The sequence below is a fragment of the Eschrichtius robustus genome, chromosome 6 (genome assembly GCF_028021215.1).
Source record: "Eschrichtius robustus isolate mEscRob2 chromosome 6, mEscRob2.pri, whole genome shotgun sequence".
NCBI lineage: Eukaryota > Metazoa > Chordata > Mammalia > Artiodactyla > Eschrichtiidae > Eschrichtius > Eschrichtius robustus.
This window is the reverse complement of record NC_090829.1, coordinates 18,039,247-18,052,569: the sequence shown is the minus strand read 5'-3', so window position 1 is coordinate 18,052,569 and position 13,323 is coordinate 18,039,247.

The following is a 13,323-nucleotide window of genomic DNA, read 5'->3' as shown; positions in this document are numbered from 1 at the left end:
GAAGGAGGGAAGGAAGGGAGGGAGGGAGGGAGAAAGGGAAGGAGGGAGGGTAAGAGAGAAAGAGAAAATAAGGAAGGATGAAAGGGAAGGGAAGGAAAAGGAAGAAAAGGGAAGGGAAGGACAAGAAAGGAAAAGAAGAACACATACTCTTTGAAGCCTTAGAAAACAGCTGCAACAAGAAAATTTTCTTTACAACCGCTTCTATGTATAGGAAAGGATTAAGTAAATATTGATATTATTCCATACTTCCAGAATCAGATGATCGTAGGCTATAAGAGGCCCTAGAAAGAAGCACTGCAGTAATTAGGAGTTGGTGAAGGGTTTCTGGTGCAATGGAAAAACATGCTTTGATGCCATCAAAATTGAATTCCAAGTAACACTCACAAGCACTGAAAAAATCAGTTAATCTCTTTGAGCTGCAATTTTCCCATTTATTAACAGCAATAATAATACTGACCCTATAGAAGAAATGGAAGGATTAAATTGTGGGACAGCATATTTAGAGTGCCTTTCACAGTGCTGGGTGCTTAATAAATGGTCATCCTGTTGACTCTAGCTTGGGAGGAGAGGCCAGTGTAGATAGGAAAGATAGTGTAGATGAAACAAATTCTGGAGCTTTGAAGAAGATAATTAATTATTGCAAGGAAGGAATTGTCAAGAAGGATGAAGAAAAGTGAAAAAGCAAGTGAATCTAGAAGCAGGAAAACACAGCAAAGGTCATGCCACAAGAACAGTCTTGTTAGGACTTTGACCTAAAAAACATTGTTGCCAGGCCTTGCTGCCACTGCCCCGGATTCTCAAGGCCATACCACTACTGTGAACGGTTTCTATACTGTCATGTATCTTTGCATTACTCCCACATTCAGAGTCTTGAGTGGGAATGTGTCAGATTGTCAGAGACTAAGTAACATGCCCACACCCTAGCATGAGAAGGATCTAATCCGTTTGTCCTCAAGAGTCCCATAAAAGGACACTCCCTCTAAGTAAAAGGGAGTTAAGATGGTGAGTGGCCAAGAAAAGGACAAATGATTTCTGTATTATTTAGAATAATGCTAGCAACTGTAAAAAACAACCCCCAAATTTCAGTGACCTAACATAATAGAAGCTTATTGTTCACTCATCCAACATTCCAGTGTAGGTGTTCCTCCTTATGGTAGGTAGCTTTCCTCCACATGGTGATTCAGGGACCCAGGCCTCTTCCATCTTGTGACCTCACCATCCCTACCCGTATTCAACTGGAGAATGGGGAAGGAGACAAGTGGAAGAGGAGTCCTGCCTCTTAAAGATCCCAGCTACCCCTGGATACAGGAGCAAGCTTGGCAATGTGGTCCCTGCCTGGCCAGCCTCTTTTTAGCAACAACTCCACACTACAGAAAGGGGGTCACAAAAATTTGGTTGCCAGGTAGCTGTCTATGCCACATCCTCTACTGAGTCAATGTATGTGGTAAAATGTATGGGGTCTGGGGACAGGAAACTAAAGATGAAACCACCCTGAAAAGATGGGGAACTCTTTGAGTAGGGGATTTGGAGAGTGGAGAAAGATATAGTACACCAGGAACTTGAAGTAAGTGGGGAACATCAATCCTGGGGTGCAAGATAGTCTGAACAACTCAGCACCCCTGACAACCTCTTTCCTATGACCATTGCACTGAGTTCTTTCTAGGTATAGGGCACTTGGTGAAGTGCAGAGGTTGACAAGTGTGACATAATGGTAGCTATCTCCAAGAGACTTCTAAACTAATTGGGAAGATGTGGGCATGGAAAGATAAATTTTGTTTTCTAGGTAGCATTTGGGAAGTGTCAGGTGAGCGGTGGGGGCAAGTGCTATAAAAGTTCAAATAGGAAGTTACCACGGACTGCTGAGGGCTTAGGGCAGGGGTTTAGTCCAGGTCCTCCAAGAAATTTACACCCAGACAGGATTGAATATGTAAGAAATGTATTAAGGTGATGCCTGTGAGAGAAAATGGGGAGAGAGCCAGGGGAGTCTGGGAGACACTCTAGACTGTAAGCATAAGGTAAATCTGACCCTGAGTGAAGGAGAGAGGAAAGGACCAGAGGTGGGCTGGGTGGAAGCATCTTAAACTGCAGAGTAGGTTAAGGAAAGTGGAGCAAGACCATCAGGGAGTCCTTAAGCAAAGTCACCCTCCAGATGAGTCCCCCATCTCCCAGGAACTTCAGTTTCTCTGCCACACTCAGTCATTGGCTGGGAGCAGCCTGCAAGATGTGTGGCCTCAGAGTGAATCCAGCCATGGAATTCAGAGAGCAGTAGCTGGGGCCCTTGGTCAATTATACTCCTTGCAGTTGGAGATCTGAAAGGTACATTCTCACAGCCACCACAGTCTACCCTTAGCCTCACACGGATCTACCTCTTCCCACAGGTTTGGGAAGCAGTTCCTCTCTGTTCCTGTGGGCCTTTCTTCCTGAGAGGAAACTCAGAAGAGGGCATTTAGTAGCACAAGCTATAGTCTGTGTCGCTAGAGTTGATCTCAGAGCCACAACTGGTATTCATCCTCTCCCTCCTTTACCATCCATTCACAAATCCCCTCATCCTCAGCAATCGCCTCGGCTGGTCTTGTTGACTTACCTGGTGATGTGACCCAAACTTTCATTCTGGAAGGGTCTGAACCATTGGTAATCATACGTTTCCCAGGCCGGGTTGCATTGTATGTCCATTCATGGCTACAACAGACAGCACCAGGAGGCACCCAAGTGGATCGCTGGCTTCCACATGTGTTCCTGCTTGTCCCTTTTGTGTAAAAGCAGCCCCCATGCTGATCAAGGTCAACTACTCCTGATGGATAGTCATTCTTCTCGCTTGCTGGTGCCTGGACACACCGAACTCAAAGCGCCCTGGCAGCAGCTGCAGCTTGTAATTCAATGGGGTCCTTGTTATAGCCTCTGGCACAAGTTTGCGCTCTTTGGGGACTTGGACGCCTAACCTGCAGAATCAAGAGTTGTGGGTACAGGAAGCACAAAATTCCTCGGTGGGGCATTGGGGGTCATAGTAAGTGGGGTCACTTCTGCTTGGTTCCCAGACCCATGTATCCTTCCTAATGAGGACACAGCACCATATAGAGGTCTCTGATTAATACATACACTGTGTCTTGAAGGCAGGCGCCCCATCCACCCAAACCCTATACTGTACTTGCTACCTCTATCCATTACTTCAGTGTCCTTGGAAGGCTATTGCAGACCTGCCTTAGCTGAGCATTTTAATGTCTCTAGAGCTCTGCTACTCTAACAATTAGGTCTTCATCCTGCCACTCAGCTGTGTATTCCCTTCCCCTGATGGAGATAAAGTTCTCTTTGTAAGCTATCCCAAAGGCCTATGGCTCTCTCACTTAACCAAAAATTGCTTGTTGTTAATGGCCTTCAGTCTCTCGTGATTTCTCTGCAGGCATCAGTACAACTTGGTAGTAACTACCCAATTTTACTATCTTTGTAGGCATTGTTCCTTCCCATGTTTTTCAAATGCCTGTGTCATCACATCTGCCACAGCATTCCCCTCCACTGGGCCATTTTCCCAGGTTAACACTGGAGGAATCTTTAGCAACTGAGCTACCATCTTGTGCCAGGAACTACCTATGCCCCACCTACAAACCATGTTGGCATTCTCTTTGGATGGCAGTAGATGAGTCAGTCCAAGTTTCTATCTTACCACCTGTTTTCTTGGACCACGTCTGGTACCACTTGTGTAAGTCCAGGTCCCTGAGAAATGATGCAAAACAAGATTAATCATGCAAGAAATGTGCTAGAGGAAATGACTATTGGAGAAAACGGGGAGGCAAAAAAGGGAGACTGGGAGAGCCATCAGATTACAATGCAAGTCTGATTCTGAGTGAAAGAATGAGGGAAGGAAGATTGGATGTAAGCATCTTACACCCCAGTGCAGTTCTAAGGACAGCTTGGACAGTTGTTTTAGTATTTCTCAGAGTCATCTGTCAGAGGAGTCTGGCATCTCCCAGGAATGGGCCTGCCTTAGTATCTGTGCCATGCTCAGTCATTGTCTGGGAGCAGTCCATGGGAAGCAAAACCTTGGTGCAAACAGTGATGAATTGCAGAGGGCAGTAGCTGGTGCCCTCATTCAATTATGCTCACTGCAATCAGAGATCTGAGAGGTGCATTCTAGTGGCCTCCACGGCAATCTTCGTAGAGGAGGTGAAATAGGGTCAGGGCCTAGAAAATAGGTAGTAATTAGATAAGTAGCAGTGGGCAGAAGATACATGCAATGGTGATTGGTAGGCAGAGTGTTCTAGATAAAATAAATGGGGCATTTTATCTGAAGAGCACCATATCTAAAAGGCTCATTTTAGCGATGTCATGGGAAAAATGATGGAAGTGTATGTAAAAATAAAATTGTTGTGGGCCTTGAATACCAAGGTAAGAAATTCAGACTCTATCTTATTGGCATTGGGAAGTGATGGACATATTAAATCTACATTTTACCCACCTTCTCAGTAGCCTTGAATACTAATGGTCACTCTCTTCTTTTTCACTTCCTCCTTCATGAAAAATTCTCTTGGCTTCTTTGACATCACATACTCCTAGTTTTTCTCCTATATCATTGGCCACTCATTCTCAGTCTCCCTTGTGCAGTTACTCATGACTTGAAATTGGGTGGTTTGCCCAGAGGAGAATATAAATGGGGAAGAGCAAAAGTCTAAGGGTAGAATTAGCTAGTTAGTTAGTTAGTTAATCCATCTAAGCAACTATTTCATGATTATGCCATTCTCAAACCTAAACTCTTCAATGGATTCTCAATGTTCATATGATAAAGACAAACATTCGTTTTAAAAATATTTATTTATTTATTTATTTATGGCTGCATTGGGTCTTAGTTGTGGCACGCGGGATTTTTCGTTGCAGTGGGCGGGCTTCTCTCTAGTTGTGGCATGCGGGCTTCTCTCTAGCTGTGGCACGTGGGCTTCAGAGCACATGGGCTCTGTAGTTGCGGCACGTGGGCTCTCTAGTTGTGGTGTGTGGGCTCAGTAGTTGCGGCACATGGGTTAGTTGCCCCATGGCATGTGGGATCTTAGTTCCCCTACCAGGGATCGAACCCATGTCCCCTGCATTGGAAGGCAGATTCTTAACCACTGGACCACCAGGGAAGTCCCGACAAACATTCTTAACATTGTCTCTAAGACCCTGCACGGCCTAGATCCTACCAATCTCTATGACTCATCTAGTACCATCCCCCCATCTCTCTGCTCCAGCCAAACTGGTCTTCTGTCAACTCCTCAAAATCACCATGCTTCTCTTCTGCAGGGTCTTTGTCTTCACTGGGTAGAAGGTTCATCTCTTCCCTTTTCAGTACTTAAGGTCTACTCATCCTTAAATTTCAGTTTAACACTTCCTTAGAGAAGCCTTCCCTGACTTCTTTAAATCAAATGCTTCTGTTATATGTCTCTTATACCCTCTCCTTTTATTTGTAATTATCAAAGTTGTCATTTTATATTTATTTGTGTTAATGTTTGATTAATGTCCGTTTTGTCAAAGTCTCCAACAATACTATAAAGGTACATGAGGGTAAGGACTGTGTCCATGTTATTTTTCTAATATCACTTAGGACAGTGACTGAAATATATTTAACACAGTACCTTAAATAATGAATGCATGAATGAATAAACAGTAGTAGTTCTTGAGCAGAGGAGGGTGGTGAGATTTGTGCAAATTAGAGACTTAAATAGCTTAATAAGTCAATACTGAGTAAGATAAATTATAGGTCTAGGAGGCTTACATTAGAGGGTCTGGCTAGAAGTCAACTGTAAGTTTGAGGTAAAGAAGGTACACTAGGGCAAAGGCTAAGATGCTGTATAAAAGGACCCCTAGATACAATGGCCTAAATAAAATAGCAGTTTATTTCCCGCCCAGGGATGTCTTCAAAGTTTACTTGCAGCAACATTCACTGAGTGTTATTTAAATAGTGAAAAATGAATAACCTCAATGTCCAACAATGGCAGGATACTTAAGTAGATTGCAGTATTACTATTCAATGGAATATCATGAGCTGTTAAAAAGTCATATTGTAGAACAGTGGCTCTCACACTTCTGTGTACATTAGAATTACCTGGAGGGCTTGTCAAAATACAGCCTGCTGGGCTCACCCCCAGAGTTACTGATTCAGTAAGCATGGGGTAGTGTGTGAGAATTTGCATCTACAAGTCCTTAGGTGATGCTGATGCTGCCAGGGACCATGATTTGAGAAACACTGTTGTAGAAGAAAATTTCACAAAACGGGAAAAAGCCTATGGCATATTGTCAAGTGAAAAAAATAGGTTCCAAAAACAGTTTCCAAAATAGAATTGCATTCATGATCTCATTTTAGTGGAAAATATATATGTATTTGTGTACATATAGAGGCTGTAAAGACATGCAAATTGTTAACAGGTGGATTTACAGGTGGTCATTTTGTTTGCATTTATAAATTGTTTGCAAGACTTCCCTGGTGGTGCAGTGGTTAAGAATCCATCTGCCAATGCGGGGGACACGGGTTTGATCCCTGGTCGGGGAAGATTCCACATACCGCGGAGCAACTAAGCCCACACGCCACCACTACTGAGCCTGCACTCTAGAGCCTGTGAGCCACAACTACTGAGTCCACATGCTGCAACTACTGAAGCCCGCGTGCCTAGAGCCCGTGTGCCACAACAACTGAGCCCGCGTGCTGCAACTACTGTAGCCGGCATGCCTAGAGCCTGTGTTCCACAACAAGAGAAGCCACCACAATGAGAAGCCCACGCACTGCAACAAAGAGTAGCCCTCACTCACTGCAACTAGAGAAACCCCGCACACAGCAATGAAGACCCAACACAGACAAATAAAATAAAATTTTTAAAAATTTTAAAAAATAATAAATTGTTTGCAGATGTATAACATCTGTAATAAGGGAGTTTGTTGTCATTGCTTTTAATTTTTTTTATCGTGGTAAAACACACGTAACATTTACCAGCTTAACCATTTTTAAGTGTACAGTTCAGTGGTATTAAGTATATTCACATTGTTGTGCAACCATCACCACCGTCCATCTTCATAACTCTTTTCATCTTGTAAAACTGAAACTCTATGCCCATTAAATATAATAAAGCTCCATTATCCCCTGCCTCAGGCCCTGGCAACCACCATTATATTTTTGGTTTTTATGAGTTTGGCTATTCTAATTACCCCGTAAAAATAGAATCATAATAATCGTAATAAGCTGGTTTGTTATTGTTTTTAAGAAAAAGGGTTGATGAAACTTGTTGGGGGAAGTGGTAACCCCAAGGTTATAAGCTTTAGAGAAAGAGAGAACAATGGCATAATGAAAGAATAGAGAAGAGCAACGCGAGACCTGAATATTGGGGAAATGACATATTCAGTTTTGGATATATACACTTTAAGGTGACTACAGCACATCTAGGTGAAGAAGAAAGCAAGAAGCTAGAGATGTGAATCTGAAGCTCGAAGAGATGTAAAAGTAGAGATACAGATACAACAGTTATTCAAGAAGAAGGGGTCGCTTCATCCATTAGAGAGGATGAGTTGCCAGAGCGGGGATATGAAATAAGAAGAGCTAACAACTGTGGCCTGAATTCATTCATTCAACCACGCATGTGTCCATTCAAAAATAAATGAACTAATACTTCAGGCCCTCAAAAAACTTATGGTCTGATAAGTGAGAGATGTAAATAGCTGATTTCAATTTAAGGGTATCTTAAATGTCAAACTGAAATAGGAGGAAATAATCCACTAGTGAAAAAGAGAATACACAGACATAGGAACACTCAGACAGTGCAAAATCGCGGAACAATGGAGAAAGAATGTTTTCAGAAGGAAGATGTAATGAATGATAAAAAATTTTTTTCAGAGCGGTCAAGGAAAAGAAGGGTTAAGATTTAGTAAAGTAGATTGATATTGTTGAATTGTACCTTTCCTTTGTTCCAGAAGTGGGACTGGGTCCCATAGCTGAGGATAATGAAGCACAGGACCTCAAATGTTGCAGCCATTTTCCTCAGGACTGAGGCAACAAAACCAGTCCTGCTACTACCAGATACCACCCCAACCTTCTCTCTCTTCCCAGTTCATAGGAAAAGAGAGAAGAAATAGGAGATCAGAGTCTAGTCTTGTGGTTGTGTGTTTATGGCAAGAGGCTTTTTGTTCCCCTCCCAGGGAAATATGCTTTTCCTCTATTCTCACCACCAGGTGAGATTGGAGTCAGGGTATGTGGGAAGGGGAAGCTGATTTCCTGGTTGAATGTATTCTTGAGTAGGAGACGATGTAAGCAAAGGGAAAGGAACAGAAGAGAGATGTCAAATGGGCATTGGAGGTAGGCTATGGAGTAGTCTGAACTCCCACCATTTTTCATAGCAAGAATGAGTAATTCCTGTTAGATGGGCCCTGAGGAAAGTAGCCACGATTGAACCATTTTGGCTGTACCCCACTTCAGGAAGCTATCACCAGGCCAGGGGGTGCTGGCGGTAGGAGACTATGGGATAGAGTGCTGGGAGTGTGAACCAAAGAGGTCCTGGAAGTGGCCAACCCAGAGATATTCTCCCATGAATATCTGGGCGCATGTGAGTGGACACCCAGAAGTAGTCCTAGAGAAATACAAACACATACCCAAGAGAGACCTTGAACTTAGATGCCTGCCACTCAGAACGTCAGTTGCCAGTTAATGTTAGCCAGAGAAGTAGTGGCAACCATCAGGGTAAGAACTTCAATCCTTCCCAGTTGGGCAGACCCTTGTCCAGACCCACCCCAACCATTAGCAGGGCCCAGGACAAGAGTACACATGGCAGCTTACATACCATATGTCTAAATATTTACAAGTTATAAATCAAACTAACAAAAAACTTTTAAATAAAATATGTTTCATCTTCCTACTTTGACAAATATATTTTCAAAACAACATGGAAGGCCAGGTTACAATCTAGAATTTTTGAAGTCCTTGGCATTTCACACCAGAATGTGGCAGCACAGGTAGAGTTGGTCTCCCAAATATGGCTCCTGGCCCACCTCCCTTTTCTTTTTACCTTGGCTCTTCCTCATTCTTCAAGGTTCCTAACATGCTCACCTCAATCCAAACATCCAATCTCTATTACCAACTGCTGTCCCTTGGTCATTTCTTAGACTCTTGGGAAAATCTCCTTGGCTCTGTGGATCCCTCTACCTGACAGGAGGAGAGGTTTCCCCAGAGTTGCCCTTGCTAATCTGGGTTTAAGGGTGCTACTGTCCTGTCCCTCTTTCTCTCCTATTTGTACCTACACACCAAGAGGAGCTAGATCTTGAGGAGTGAAGGGAGAGGAAGAGATAAGATTTTAAAACATTTTGAGATTATAGTTTGTGGCAGAAACTGCTAGTTGCCATCCAAAGTCTATTCTCTCCTTCTTCCTTGATAGTAGAACTTCGATTTTACTTGGCAAGTTCATGCACCTACTAAAAGACTATTTCCAGACTCCCTTCCAACTGGGCATGGCAAAGTGACTAAGTTATGGCCAAAGAAACATAAGAGAAATGTTATACAGGCTGCTTAAAATTGGAGACTGCTTAAAAGGCTCTGACTCAGCTGGGAAGTGGGCCCTTTTGTTTTCCCTTCCTCCTTACTGTTTTCTGAAATGCTGAAGCTTCAGTAGCCATCTTGGACTATAAGATAATCTTGAAGGTAGATGTATTTGCATGGTAAGGTATAAAGACAGAGCCTGAGTCTCGGATGACAGTGGAACTACCATGTCAACTGTGCGTGGCCTACCTCTGGACTATTTTTAAACATGAAAGAAATAAATTTCTATGTTGTTTAACCATAGTTATTTTAGGTTTTCTGTGATTTCAGTCAAACCTACTCTTGATTCAAAGTTTTAAACTAGACAGGACTTTATTAACCAGAAAGTTATGGGCTCTACTTAAGATGTAATACAAGGACAAGAAAGGACAATTTAATATAGCATTGTTGAAAGTAGTGATTGGACAATAAATAAGACAAACAGTAGGGGCCCTCTGTGAATATAGCTTCATTAGAATGGTGGGGGCATAAATCTGATTTCAAGAGATGAAAAAATTAATGGTTAATGAAAAAATTGAAATAAGGTTGAATTCTACCAAAAGTTTGACAGATTAAAGGAAGAGAAAGAGGGGGCTTCCCTGGTGGCGCAGTGGTTGAGAATCTGCCTGCCAATGCAGGGGACACGGGTTCGAACCCTGGTCTGGGAAAATCCCACATGCCACGGAGCAACTAGGCCCGTGAGCCACAATTACTGAGCCTGCGCGTCTGGAGCCTGTGCTCTGCAACAAGAGAGGCCGCGATAATGAGAGGCCCCGCGCACCGCGATGAAGAGTGGCCCCCACTTGCCACAACTAGAGAAAGCCCTCGCACAGAAACGAAGACCCAACACAGCCATAAATAAATAAAATAAATAAAATAGTGTTTAAAAAAAAAAAAAAAAGGAAGAGAAAGAAGATGAGGTCAGAAAGATGGTCTGAAAGAAGCATATGGCATAGCTAGATAGAACTGAGAAATATAGCAATGAGGGACGGAGGGCTGAAGAAGTAAAACTTGGGAAAACCATGGAGCAAAGTCCTGGAGGAAGCCAGAAAGAGAAGGGAAGAATGAATGATGGGGAATTATGGAATATTTTGATGTAGAGAAGAAGGAGATCTTGATTTTCTCCTTAAAGTAGATGTAAGGTCTGCTGCTAAGAATTGGAAGGCAAGGAGGGATGGGAGTTCAAAGACATGAGAATGTGGAAAAGGTTTGGAACAGCCCATACTGTGGCTAAGAAAGAGCTAGAACTTTCAAATAAGACTTCAATAGTAAAAGGAGCTACCATTTGTGATGCCTACTGTATGCTGGTTGTTACGCTAGTATTTATATACACCACCTGACTAAACATGAAAGATCTTTCCAGTTTGCTGCTTATCTCTATAACTACTCCTTCTCAGTCTTTTTTTGTGGGATGCTCTTCTCTACTCTTTGTTTAAATATTGGTGGTCCTCAGGGTTTCATTCTTAGCCCTTTTCTCTTCTTATTTCCCCTGTGTAATCTCTATCTCTCCCATGATTGCTCTTGCCATCTGACTCCCAAGTCTTTATCTACAACCCAGATCCTTCCCTCCTACACCCAGAGCACCAGACTCATTTATCCAACTGCCTATAGGACATTTAATTTGGAAGTTCCACAGCCACTTTAAACTGCATATGTCTAAAACCTGCATTCATCATTTCCCTCCAAACCCATTTTTCCTGCTGAGTTCCCTATTCTGAACTTATAGAATAATCTTAAGAGTAGAGACTGGGGAACCAGACAGCCTGGATTCAAGTCTCACCTCATATTAACTGTGTGACCTTGAACAAATTACTGGACCTCTGTGCCTCAGCTTCCTCATACGTGAAACGGGGATGATAAAAATAATACTTCATAGGGTTGTTGAACAGATTAATGAGTTAATATACGTAAACGACTTAGATCAGTGCCCGGTGCATGGTAAGGCCATGTAAGTGTTTGTTATTATGGTTGGCAAAATAAGAGAACTTGGACATCACCTGTGACTGTTTCTCATTCTCACATTCCACCATTCACCAACTCCTATTGATTCAGTCTCCTAATATCTCTCATCCCTCTCTGACACCACCTTAGCTTAATGCCCAAGATCAAGGGTCAGTAAATTTTTAAAGTAAGAGGCTAGCTAGGGACTTCCCTGGTGGCCCAGTGGGTAAGACTCCGCGCTCCCAATGCAGGGGGCCCGGGTTCAATCCCTGGTCGGGAAACTAGATCCCACATGCATGCTGCAACTAAGAGTTCACGTGCCGCAACTAAGTCCGCACGCTGCAACTAAAAGATCCTGTATGCCGCAATTAAGACCCAGTGCAGGCCCCCCTCCCCCCCAAAAAAGAGGCCAGCTAGTAAATATTTCAGGCTTTGCAGGTCACAACTACTTAAATCTCCTGTAGCAGTGCAAAAGAAACTCTAGACAATTCATAAATGATTGAGTGTGGCTGTGTTCCAACAAGACTGTATTTATGGACACTGAAATTTTAATTTCATATAAATTTCATGTGTCATAAAATATTATTATTATTTTAAAAAATTTAACAGAGTAAAAAAATTCTTAGCTTGTAGGCCATACAAAAATAGGCCTTTGGCCTTCAGACCGTAATTGATGACCCCTGGGCAAGATCATCTTTTGGTGAAATACTGCAGTGACTTCTTAATTGGTCTCTCAGCTTCTAATCTTGCACCTCCACCCCAAATCTATTTTCTATGATGTCCCATTACTCTTAGGATGACCCTTATAATGTCCATAAAATCCTTCATATCTCATCACTTTTCCTCTTATAATATATATGCTTTAGCCCTACTCAACTACATGAAATTTCCCAAATATGCAAGCTTTTTCCTCTAGGCCTTACTACATTCTCTTCCTTCTGCCTAGAGACTCTTCCTGCCCTTCCCCTGTTTCCCCTACTTGTCCTTCAGGTCACATTTTATATATCACTTCCTCTATATTTTCCTGAGCTTTGATGTCTGGTTAGGTGTCCCTTCTCATGTTTTTACAGCACCATATTGAAATACTTGTCTCATTGTGTTATAACTGTATGTTCATTTCTGTCTTAACTTGTAGACTGGAACTCCTTGAGACTGTTTTTTTCACCTGTGTACCCATAGTGCCTGTGTTAGAAACACATTTGATGAATATATGACTCTCCATGGTAACCCTTCAAGGAAAGTATTTTTATCCCCATTCTACAGTTGAGAAAACTAAGGCTCAGAAAACTTGAATATTTTCCCCAAATCTACATAGTAAGTATTGGAATAAAGATTTGTTCACACTAATTCCACTACTCCATGCTACCTCTCAAAGCTCAGGAATAACAAGAAGGACAACATGGCCCACAAAGTCTAGTTTGTTCAACTTCAGGTTAGAAGTATTTTTTAAACCATTTTTTTAAGTTGAAATATAGTTAATTTACAATGTTGTGTTAGTTTCAGGTATACAGCAAATATATATATATATACATATATATATCAGGTTAGAAATCTTCATTCTTAGCTTGTAGTCTGTCTCTGAGTTGCAAATACCATGCTTTCCCAATTTTATAGAGAAATAATTGACCCATATGACTGTATAAGTTTAAAGCATACAGCATGATGGTTTGATATACATACATTACAAAATGATTACAATAGGTTCAGCTATCATTCATCTTCTCATATAGATACAATAAGAAGAAAATAAAGAAAAGAAAAAAGGAAAATATTTTCTCCCTGTCATGAAAAATCTTAGGGTTTACTCTCTTAGTAACTTTCCTGTTTATCATATATCAGCGTTAGTTATAGTCATCATGTTGTACATT